Here is a 12,690-nt window from a genome sequence, read left to right as displayed (position 1 = left end):
ATAACAGTTCCTAAAACTCAGTGGTCCTATGCAAATCATTCTGAGCCTCTTTTCTTGAAAAACTGCCTGCCTTTGTGAAACTTTCACGATATTGCTGTGATCAATCCTCAAGCTTGTGACAGTGGAAAAAAAGTCACTTCTGTTTAGGCTCAAGAATGATTGCCATCAGGAGTTCCTGTCGTGGCACAGTGGAAACAAATCTGACTAGGAACCATGAGGTTGTGGATTTCATCCCTGGCCTCACTCAGTGGGTTGAGGATCTGGCGTTGCTGTGAGCTGTGCTGCTGACACAGCTCAGATCCAGTGTTGCTGTGGCTGTGGTGTAGGCCAGCAGCTGTAGCTGTGATTTGACCCCTAGCCTGGGAACCTCCGTATGCCACAGGTGCAGCCCTAAAAAGAAAAAAAAAAAAAAAAAAAAAAGAACGATTGCCATCAAATCCCACTATACTTTTTCAAACAGGGTTTCCATAAGACCCGCTCTGAAGGCTTGGCAATTACATCACAGAAAAACTGCACATAAATAAGAAATGTGGGGAAAAAAATCACCTTTCAAAAATCTAAAATAATCTCTGAATAGAGCAGCAGTTTAGAGTTATAAGCACACTAAAGCCACATTGATTTATATTCCACTATTACGAAATTTATAATGATTACTTGACAGGTAGACTTGAAAAGTTTGCCATGTAATTAGGTAGTATAAACAATATGGCTGGGATAAATCAAGTGTATGAATTAGTTTTGAAGTGTTAATATGGGGGCAAATGATTGGCCAGATTCAAAGGCACCTATATTCTGTGGACTCAAACACTAACTTGTAATCTTCCCTTCCCAAACTTGGTTCTCTTTCAGTGTTCTCGATTTCTTTAAATCAAACCGCCATCCATCATTCTCCATGACATGTCATTTTGGATATCCCAATTACTCCTCATTTCAAACCCTTTCACACATCCTCTCCATTTTAGGTACTAAATAGCTCTCTCATCTGTCTCTATCTCCCCATCATCCCTACCAACATCACCACCCTAGTCCAACTATTCTCTGTGCTTATATTTGCACAATAATTTCTGATTATTCTTTTTTCTTTCGTTTTCTTTCTTTCTTTCTTTCTTTTTTTACACACATCCTTCTTAAACTTTTCCAAAATGTTGAAGAATAAGGAGTGATCCCAAAGACATTCTATGAAGCCACCATCACCCAGTACCAAAACAAAAGTTACTACCAAAAAAAAAACTTATAGGCCAATATCCTTGATGAATATGATGCAAAAATTCTCTGCAAAATTTTAGCCAACTGAATCCAACAACACATTAAAAAAAAAAATCGTATACCGTAACCAAGTAGGATTCATCCCAAGTTCACAAGGATGGTTCAAGATATGCAAATAAATCAATGTGATACTCCAAATTAACAAAAAAACAGTCAAAAACCACATGGCTTTAGGGCAATATCTGTAGAACATGGAAGTTCCCAGGCTAGAGGTCGAATTGGAGTTGTAGCTTCTAGCCCTCACCACAGCCACAGCCACAGCAATGCCAGATCCGAGCCACATCTGCAGTCTACACCACAGCTCACGGCAATGCCTGATCCTTAACCCGCTGAGTGAGACCAGGGATCGAACCCACATCCTCATGGATAACAGTCAGGTTCGAAACCACTGAGCCAGGACAAAACTCTGGTATTCTCCTTTTTCAATCCCTTTCCTTGGAACCACTAAAAACAGTTTTTCAAAATGCCATCTACAACCTGTACCTTTAAATCCTTCACTAATTCCTTAATACTCCTCAGATGAAAGTAGATTTCTTTAAACTCACTTGCAAGACCAACTCTCTGCAGGCTAGCCCTGCCACCTTTTCTCTACCTGAAAACAGTTTTGTTCAATTCGGAGGGAGTGAGAATTATTTATCCCTTGCTCCATTTCCCTGTGAGGGCTACTCAACTTTGAGTAACATTCCTCCGGCTTTTGAGCCACTCCTTCTTCTGATCATCATCTACCTGCTTCTTCTGCATCTCTCTCTCTCTCTCTCTTTTTTTTTTTTCTTTTTAGGGCCATACCCTTGTCATATGGAATTTCCCAGGCTAGGGTTCCAATAGGAGCTGCAGCTCCCAGCCTACACCACAGCTCACAGCAATGCCAGATCCTTAACCCACTGAGCGAGGCCAGGGATTGAACCTGTGTCCTCATGGATGCTAGTCAGATTCACTTCTGCTGAGCCATGACGGGAATACATGATACCCCCTCTGTATCTTTGTTGCTTGGAAAAAGAAAAGACAGAGGCAGCCAGTGATGACCACCAAACACAGCAGTAGAAATTTCTTCATTCTCACCACTCCAGCTTTCTCTCGTCTCATGTTGTTCCTTCTGTCCTGGACACACTTTTCTTCTCTATCATATTTCAGTTCGAGCTTTTCCTTATCCCTCTCACTAAGGGAAACCCTCCTTTCATAGCCCCTCTCAGAACAGTCATGCTTACTACAGTGGCAAGTTCACAAGTTTTTTGTAACAATTAGCATAATCTCCATCTCTTTCCCTATTCTCAACACCCTCTGAAGGCAAGGACTACCTAGTTTTGTTCCCCACTGAATTCCCACTACTTAGCACAGTGGCCCTTAAATAGTTGTTGATTTTCGGATGAATGAAGGTCAAATAAACTTAGATAATAATTAAAATGATAATAAAAACTCAAATTTGGTATTATTATATACTGTTAACACCCTATGACCACAAACATTGTAAAGTTGATCAATAAGCAGAACTCTAAAATTGGAAGGAGAATGTGTGTGAATTTTATTCATCCAATATTTCATAATTCAGACTTTTTTTCTATTTAGGAATCTCCCCCAGACACACTATGTTATATTGGCAAGATTCCACTTTATGTAAATAATTAAATATGAGGAATGCCAAAGGAGAGGACTAGAGAGTGATTCATCAATTTATTCATAAAATATTTGCTAAGTGCCTATCTTACATTTGGACAAATTGGTTGACTTCTGACAGGTGAGCCTCATTTCTTTAAACATGAAGATAGTGTCTATCACAGGGCTACCATTAGAGTTAAGTAAGATAAAAATATATGTAATTGCCCTTGTATAACCTGTTCATTGTGGAATCTCAGTGATGATTTTTCTTATTTATGGAATAACACTAATACTATTTTATTTTGTTTACAATGATCATACAAAAAAACCGATTCATTATTTCATTACATTATAAAAGTTTCATTATCTCTAATTTTTAGGTCAAAAACTTTAGTTTAAGGAGCTTGTCAAATGCTACCCAGAAATTAGCCACACAACCCAAGATGAATAGTCATTTCTCCCAATTTCTACTCCTCGGTACGATTACTTTTAATAAGGAACATGTAATCAGAGCTTAAAATGGTACAACTTAATTCTCATCCAGGCTCAGAAAAGAGAGGTGTTTCTGTTTAGTAACTATGGAGATGAACTTTGTCCCTGATGAACCATTTTGACATTTATAATCAGTTGAGGTAGCACCTTTTTCGTAGGTTTGAAAGATGTGCAAGTAAAACAGTCTCTGTAATGAAACAGAACAAAAACAAACTAAAGCAATAACTGTATCCCATTTCAGAAATAGTAGATAAAGAGATAAGAAACAAAATTTACTGACAATTTAACTTTTTCTCTTCCTATTTAGGTTTTGAAATGTTCCCCTTTTTATTTGCAGTATTTTACTTCGTATATTTTGAGTATTTTTTGACTCCTCCATGGGAACGGTCTTTACCTGACCATATACCCTAAATATGGATCCTTACAACTACTACCCTCCCACCTCCTGCTTCTGCATTTCCAAGAGATCTTCGTCACTTTCCCAAAGTTTCATTGACATCTTCTCTGTGCCCTTAACAATGAAGCTTCCTTGTTAGACACTTGCTTAATTTATGTATGTTTTATACAGTATTCATTGCCAGGACATCTGGTTCCTTCCAGTCATCGAAAACACACAGAAAAAAAGAACATTCATTTTTCCAATGAAAAACACTTAAATGGTTAAATAAATTAATCAAAATTCTTCATTTTTTGGGTTCTCTTTGTGCTAATCTTATTTACCATTACATAACATCTCCAGGCCTGCCTTTCTGTCCTCCTCCCTCGGCTATTTACTGAGTAGCTGTTATGCATCAGGCCTTTTACATCCCTGGGATTGTACATGCAGAGATGAGAAACAGACGGTAGACGATAAATAGGTGGATTGATGTGTACACGTGTACACATACATGCATTGTGTGTTTGTGTATAAGTGTGTGTTCCCTGCCGTCCAAGATCAGAAAGGGAAATAGATAATTAAGAATATCAGTAAATACAGACCGCATCTACTTTATTCACCCATCTGTCAATGGATATTTTGGTTGCTTTGAAAATACTGGAAATAGAGCTACTGTGGATGTTGTAAAGACGGCTACTGTGAACATAGGGTCCACGCACCTTTTTGAATTATGGTTTTCTCTAGGTATATAACCAGGAGTGGGATTGCAGATCACATGGTAACCTAATTTTTAGTTTTCTGAGGAACCTGGTTGTACCAATTTACATTCCCACCAACAGTGTAGGAGGGTCCCATTTTCTCCACACACTCTCTGGCCGTTATTATTTATAGATAACCAGCAAGGACCCACTGTATATAGCTATGGAATTATACTCAATATTTTATAATAACCTATAAGGGAAAAGAAACTGAAAAAAATATATAAATGTATAACTGAATCACTTTGAAAAGAAGTGAACACAATATTGTAAATCAACTATCCATTAATTAAGAAAATGAATGGAGGGAATTCCTTCTGTGGAGCAGTGGGTTAAGACTCTGACTGCAGAGGCTGGGGTTGCTTTGGCAGTACAGGTTCAATCTCCAGCCAGGAGCAGTGAATTAAATGATCTGGTGTGGTTGCAGCTATGATGTAGATTGAACCTATGACTAGGATTCAATCCCTGACCCTGGAACTTCCAAATTCCATATGGTGCAACTGTGGCCATTAAAAAAAGAAGGAAGAAAGGAAGGAAGGAAGGAAGGAAAGAAAGAAAGAAAGAAAGAAAGAAAGAAAGAAAGAAAGAAAGAAAGGGAATTAGTAACAATAATTTGTAAAATTATTTGAAAATTATAACATTTTTGAAATTTATAACAAAACAATAAAAGGAAAAAATTGTCAAGTTTTTTTTTTTAAACTGTAAGTTAAATTACAATCTATTTCTTTCTCTAGTGACCCTTAGGTAGTATCTACTGAGTTTAACCTTATGAAATTGCCAATATTCAATATTCAACTATTTATAACCACAAAGAATGGCTTTGTCATATTGTTCAATCTGGTAAATCATGAAAACCATTTATCGAAATTGAGAAACGCTGTCTCCCAACTATACCTGGTTTGTTTGTCATTATGAATTCAGCTGAATGATTTCACATTTTTTTGTTTTTTGTTTGTGTGTTTGTTTGTTTGTTTTTAGGGCTGCACCCATGGCATATGGAAGTCCCAGGCTAGGGGTATAACTGAAGCTACAGCTGCTTGCCTAAGTCACAGCCACAGCAACACCAGATCTGAGTTGCATCTGTGACCTACACAATAACTCACAGCAACCCCGCCCGGATCCCTGACCCACTGAGCAAGGCCAGGGATCTAACATATCCTCATGGATAATAGTCAGATTCATTTCCACTGCACCACAATGGGAACTTCTGAATGATTTCACTTCTTAAATGAATTAATGGAATTGACCAGACTGGGCCTTTCTAGAAGCATTTTAATTTGAGTAAATATTTGTGCCAATGCAACTTTACTCACATGTGGATTAAAGTTAATATAAAGTCAAAGGACAGTGACCCACATAGTTGTCACCCTGTTGGTCCTGTTCACACGGAGCAGGGCACCAGGAGGAACTCTGCCCAGCTGCCTGCCACATTCCCTCTGGCTTCCCCACAACTCCTCTTTTACCTCCTTCTCTCATTCTCTCTGTCTGTGCTCCAAGGCAAACTTAAGCAAATGCGTTTTTGTTTTTTTTTTGTTTTTTTTTTTTCCCCCACAGTCAGGCAACATTCATCCTAACCAACATTTACCAAAATCAATACATTTTAATTGAAACTAATGGCAGTTAGCTTAAACCAACAGATTTTTCACTGGCCTAAGTACATTAAATCAATATATTTCTCAAAATTGCTATATCTTATGTAAAACAATGCATTTTCATTTTGTCCGGGACACATTTTTATTTCACTCTAATCTGCCAAGTTAAAGAGTCAGGCTGAAGTAATAGATTTCTTTTTTTATACCAGCCCTAAGATCTTGCATGAAAGAAACATATTAATCATTCAGATATATGAATTCGATTTCATTAGGTTTAATGTAACAGACATTTATTGAGCACCTACTGTTTGTGAGATACTATGTTTGACACTCTGGAGGGTACAGAGTGATTAAGATAGAGTTTCTACCCATAGAAGCTCATAATTTAGTGGTGAATACGTCCCTGGAGAGAATTAATTATAACATAAGCCAAACAGCTAGGGAAATGTAAAGAGGGGACATATTAACTGTAACTAAGGAATTCAGGAGGAAATTCAGGAGGAAAAGAAATTGATTTTAAGCTCATCTTTGAATGATGGGTACGCGTAGTGGAGAGACCATGCTACATAGATTGGACAGATGGAACATAATATTGGTTAAGTAATACCCGTTACTACAACTAAACATATAGCCTAAATTTTTAGGACGTTAACAAAATAGAAATTAATTTCTCACTCCCACTAAAATCCACAGTGCCTATTCCTGATTGGGAATTTACTATGTTTAATGACATTTCTAAAACAAAGGGCCCTTCCAACTGGTAACTCCAGTATCCCTCAGCATTCCAAGTACTCTGTATCCAGCAAGTGGAAGAGGAAAGAAAGAGCTTGGAGAAGGAACATCTGCTTCTAACAGGTTGAGCTGAGAAGTGGTACCAATCACTTCTGTTCACATTCCCTGGGTAAAAACTAGTTTCACATTGTACCTTGATGCAAATGGATGGAGAAACATAGACCTTGTCTGGGAATCCACATCCTATTGATAACTATATATTCTGTAAGGAGGAATGTGAACTTAGATGGACATCAGCTACTTGGCCACAAAGACATAAGGCAAGAAATACAGAGGGTTATGAGTATGGCATAGAGAGAAGGTGATGACTATTTTAGAAGGAAAGCAAGGCCAGAGTATTAAGACCTCTCTACACCACCTGGGAGTGTTAATTCTGCACATAAATGGGGGCCACTGAGGGGGATGTGTGTTCATTTAAAAAAGACCCCACAGAGATCCCTCCTGCCTTCCCTATGTGAGTACAGAGTGAGAAATTAGCAATCTGCAACTTGGGACAGGGCCTTCCCCAGTCTCTTACCATGCCTGGAAATCTGACCTTGAACTTCCAGCCTCCAAAACCATGAAAAAAAAGACAGAGATTTGGTCTTATGTTCATTTTTATGGTGATTATGGTGCCTGAGAACACAGAAACTACATTTTCAAATGTTATGTCCTAAGAGGCTATAGATGCTAAGCTTACTAAAGGCCACTGAGAAATTCAGCTGAACCAAGTACGTTGATTTGATTCTTGGACTTGATTCATTTATGTGAATCTCAGAATATAAATACTAGTTATAGGGCATAAGCTATAGAATTTTTAAAATGTATCCTCATATATTACTGTTGTCAAATATATATATATATATATATATATATATATATATATATATATATATGAAAGTGCTACACTAAATCTGAATTTTGGAACTAGGGTCTAAGTCTTTATCCTATTACTCATTGATCATGTCATTGAGAACAAATACTAAACCTCTTCAGCTTCAGCTCTCTCTTCTGTTTAAAAGGATTAATAGCATTGTTTTTATGATTAGGCATGGAACCTATGTAAAGAGTCTACTGCAAGGCTGGCCATCTAATAGTTTTTAAAATGTTGGTACGAATCTGCACAAATACATGACATATGCTTAATGATTGCATAGCGAGATTTATATGCTGCACATAAATGTAGAACACAAAATTGAGTGTGGGTTTTCCTTTTTCCCTATGTTTAGTGCATGAGGCCCAAAGCTGAAGAAAAACTGGTATTGAGTTCAGTCCATGCAAAATAGAACTTGCAACAGCTATATCCTGACAGCCCCTGCCAGGTCTTATTTTAAGGCAGCAGAACAGGCCCTAATACCAGTTGCCAAAACCAAAACACTCCATTATGTGTTTCTGGTAAAAAAGTTATACTGGAAAGAGGAAAAGTTAGTTGATATTCTAAGGGAGGTAGTGTCTATGGTTAGAAAGTCTTCCTCTATTCCTTCTCAAAGCTAACTCTTGGGGTTAGAGTATGGCATTGTCTGAAAGGGGAAAGGACTTATGTATTTGTTCCCTTGAAAATGGTTGATTAACTAGAGTCAATCAAAGTGTAAGTAAAATTCGTTGGGATAGAACCACTTGCATTTTCTGAAGGGTAGGGGCTTATAAGAGCATAGAGACTAGGGTTTGGTTATTGTTTGGAAATTTCTGAAGATGAGAGACTTGCTTTTGACACCATGACAAAAAGGGTTATAGTATGCTCTGGAAGAGGATGGGACAACTTTCCACCCCATCCCAGTTTCCAGTATCCCTCAAACAGCATTGATAAAGAAAACAGCTATTCTGGGCTTTAAAGAGCCCAATGCTTTGAGGTAGAATCAGATACCCCGGCTGGCCAAGTGTTCTAAACTAAGAGAACATGTTGGAGGCATGAATTGCTGGTCAGAGTGGAAGAGAGGCCTGACTGCCCTCTCTAAATGTGCTAACCATAATAGAAAGTGTTAGGTTAAAGCTGATCACTGCCTCAGTGGAACCACACTTACTCTCCTTGTGGAGACCAATCCATTGACAGAGACACCAACAATGAATGGAAGGAACTAAGTCAGCGTGAGATTAGGGAAACTTCCCACACCCAAGTCTGAGAAATGTTTCCATTCTCACTTATTTCCCTTCCCATTCTTCATTCCTGGGGATTTGAAAAGAGGCAGATTCTAGAATAGAATGAAGGGGGAAAATGCCCAAATTCCGATCCCTTTGAGGCATAAGTTTGTATTGAGGAAAGTCATAAAATGATGATAATGAAAATAATTAATTAATAGCTAGTATTTTTTTCTTTCACTTTGTGCCAGTCAATATTCCAAGTTCTCCACGTATAGAAAAGCCATGTAATGAGATTATTTTATTATTTCCATGTGATTGCAGAGGAAATGAAGCCCATTTAAGTTTAAGAAACTAACTCAAGAAACTAAAACTAGTAGTTGGTGAGTCTTGGATTGAAATCAATAGAATATGGCTCCAGTATCTACGCTCCTATACTTGAGTTCAAAATTGTAATCCAGAGTGAAATTTTAATAATCAAAATGTACACAAATTTTTATTGAAGGATGTGAGAAGAAAATTTGACAGAACAAGTTTGAAGACAGATACTGGATAAAAATAGAAGTATTTCATATGCATACCTGAACAAGTCAAAACCACTTGATAAACTCTTAATAAACTGATTTTATAAGCATGAAATGAATATATGTATGATATAAAATGTACATATATTTTATATGTATATGTATGAATATACACACACACGCATTACAAATTGAAGTCCTATAAAGAATACCCAATAAATTTTTGTTAAAAGAATGTTACTCTGGAATTCCCATTGTGGCTTAGTGAGTTAAGAACCTAACATAGCCTCAATGAGGATATGGGTTTGATCCCCGGCCTCGCTCAGTGGGTTAAGTATTGGATCCAGCATTGCTGAGACTGTGGCACGGGAGAGAAGCTGAAGCTCCCATTCGACTCATAGTCCAAGAATTTTCATATGCCACAGGTGCGGCCATAAAAACAAACAGAAAAAGACCATTACTCCTGTAACAATAACTACTATAATGTGTATAATTTGCATAAACACATGCAAATTCTATGCAGTATTAGAGAAAATTATTGAACATAATTGAAATTATTGATCACAATATATTGAATTTATCTTTATTTCCTAAATGTTCATCATGAGCATGCTTTATTGAAAAGCTGGAGAAGATAAACATCAACGCATCCTCTTAAGAAAACCAACTCTCATTCTTTATACTTCTGTCATTGCAATGGAAACGGTAGATGCATGAGCACAGGGGAAGTTTAATATTAGATTGAAGAAAATATTAAAAAGTACAGCAGACTGGCTAAAACAAGCCTGCACTGGCACAGAGGAGGGCCCTGGTGACATGCTAGGTCTTCTCCACATCTAATTTTGATAATATGATTGATGATGTGATTTCTCATAAATGGTGGAAAGAAACAACATCAAAACTAATCACATTATGCTGGCATTTGGAAGTCTAAATAAAAGGTATGTGAACTCATTACAGGAAGGTATTTTTTCATTTGAAATTTAAATTTGCCAGCCCATCCATATTTGTCTGGGAAACTTGTGAATTTGTTTGTAGATGAAAATGACCAGAGTTGAGTAATCAGTTCTAACTGATTAGGGTTTATAATAGGCAGCGCTGGGACTTCCTGGCAGTTACATATCTGCCTTTATGAGTCTCAAGGATGAGGAGGAGGATATGAGGCTCTGAGTCCCTGTAGCCAGGTTTTTCTGTCCCTTCAAAGGAAGAAATGACATACACACACCCCTCCCTAACCACTGCTAATGACATTTCTCTTTGCAAATTTGGCTTTCTTTGTAGTTAGAATTTTCCCTTAAAATGGAAATGTTTAAGAGTTTTAAGTTGAGAGGATAGTTTGCCTTTATTTCATAGACTTTTCAATGATATAGTCATGGCTGTGTGGCAGTCTCTACCAAGGGGGAAATTAACTTTAATATAAAAACACACAGCTAGGAGAACTCAAGAAGTCTATCATTTTTCCAATATGTAGTATTCAAGCCCCACAGTAGCACACCCTACACTTAAGCTATCAAGAAATTTAGGCTATTTGAAATGTTACAAATGTGCAAGCAATACCCATTATCCTAGATGGGCGATACAATTTATGGAAGATATAATAAATAGAGTGAAATTTAGTATGTTTGTTCAATATAGAGAAGGTAATTGAAGTACAGGATCCAAAGTAAAACCATAAACAATAATTAGATAGTGAAAATGTGGAGAGTTGACTGTGACCCACATAATAATACAGCTGAGCAGCAGCAAAGACAGAAGCTGGCTTGCATTTGGAAGCAGATTATAAAGGAAATGTATGCTTAATAAACATCTGGAGAAACTGTGATCGGATCTGAAGAAGAATATTCTGAGGAAGGGAACTCTCTAATCTTAACCTTACAATCTTAATTTTTGGTAGAACATATGATTATGTCAATGTTATTATGTACATCTGGAATGAAGTTAGTGTGATGTCTCTGTGAGCCTCAGCATTGAACAAATCGCAATAAAAATGTGCAGTTGCTTGGTACAGCTAGTATCCCTGATAGTTCCAAATTAAAATTTCTCCAAGATTGTTGTACTGTTCAGGGTCTTGGGTGAGAATAACAGAAAGAGATTCTGCCTGTGTTGAGCACAAATGGAATTTAATTGAGGGGACTTCCCATTGTGTCTCAGCACTAAGGACCCCGACCAGTATCCATGAGGATGCAGATTCGATTCCCAGCCTCACTCAGTGGGTTAAGGATCCTGTGTTGCTGTGGCTGTGGCATAGGGTAGCAGGTGCAACTCCAATTTGATCCCTAGCCTGGGAATTTCCATGTACCATGGGTGCATCCCTTAAAAAAAGGACAAAACAAATTTAATGGAGGTATATGAGAGGCTCATAGGATTAGTGAGTGGGTTAAAAGACAGGACTGGAGAAACGAGCAAGGCAAAGCATCAGGAAAAGTCTTGGATAATGCACCATCATTTCAGCTATAAAGCACACTTTCTAATCAGTATCTACCACATGATAAGAGTCAAAGGACAGGAGAGAACATCTGATTGGCTGATGGTAAGCTGAATATATGCCCGTCATTGTACTAGGACAGGGAGAGGTGGAATATGTTTCTTGAAACTTTCCTTGGGAAACATGCACTTTTTAATGACTATTAGGAACTTTCAAGTATCTATTTTATAGGAATATTATATAATACACATCGAGTATCTATCATTAAATGATATAGAATAACGATATGTAATAAACACTACAAAGGACTAAGAGGTAAAAGTTCTGACTTTTAAGAATTTATTTTAGGAGTTCCCGTTGTGGCGCAGTGGTTAACGAATCCGACTAGTAACCATGAGGTTGAGGGTTCGGTCCCTGCCCTTGCTCAGTGGGTTAACGATCCGGCGTTGCCGTGAGCTGTGGTGTAGGTTGCAGACGCGGCTCGGATCCCACGTTGCTGTGGCTCTGGCATAGGCCGGTGGCTACAGCTTCGATTCGACCCCTAGCCTGGGAACCTCCATATGCCACGGAAGCGGCCCAAGAAATAGCAAAAAGACAAAAAAAAAAAAAAAAAAAAAAAGAATTTATTTTATACACGAATCACTGCAGGAAGTAGGAGAGAGCAGTACAAGATAGAACTGAAAGAGGAAGCTACCATTATTTCATTTTATATAGGTGGAGGGAGATGCCTAGGAAGGGAAAATAGCCTGCCTCATTTTACAACAGCTTGAATGGAAAGAAATTAAAATCGTGTGTAATAAGCAATGAGGCAACTAGA

Source organism: Sus scrofa, chromosome 8, assembly GCF_054392235.1.
Source record: "Sus scrofa isolate SSC_HxYL_T2T_F1_AM1 chromosome 8, Sscrofa_HxYL_maternal_Yorkshire_Landrace_v2.0, whole genome shotgun sequence".
Classification (NCBI taxonomy): Eukaryota; Metazoa; Chordata; class Mammalia; order Artiodactyla; family Suidae; genus Sus; species Sus scrofa.
The sequence above is the reverse complement of the archived record's forward strand: the minus strand, read 5'-3'. Positions refer to the sequence as shown.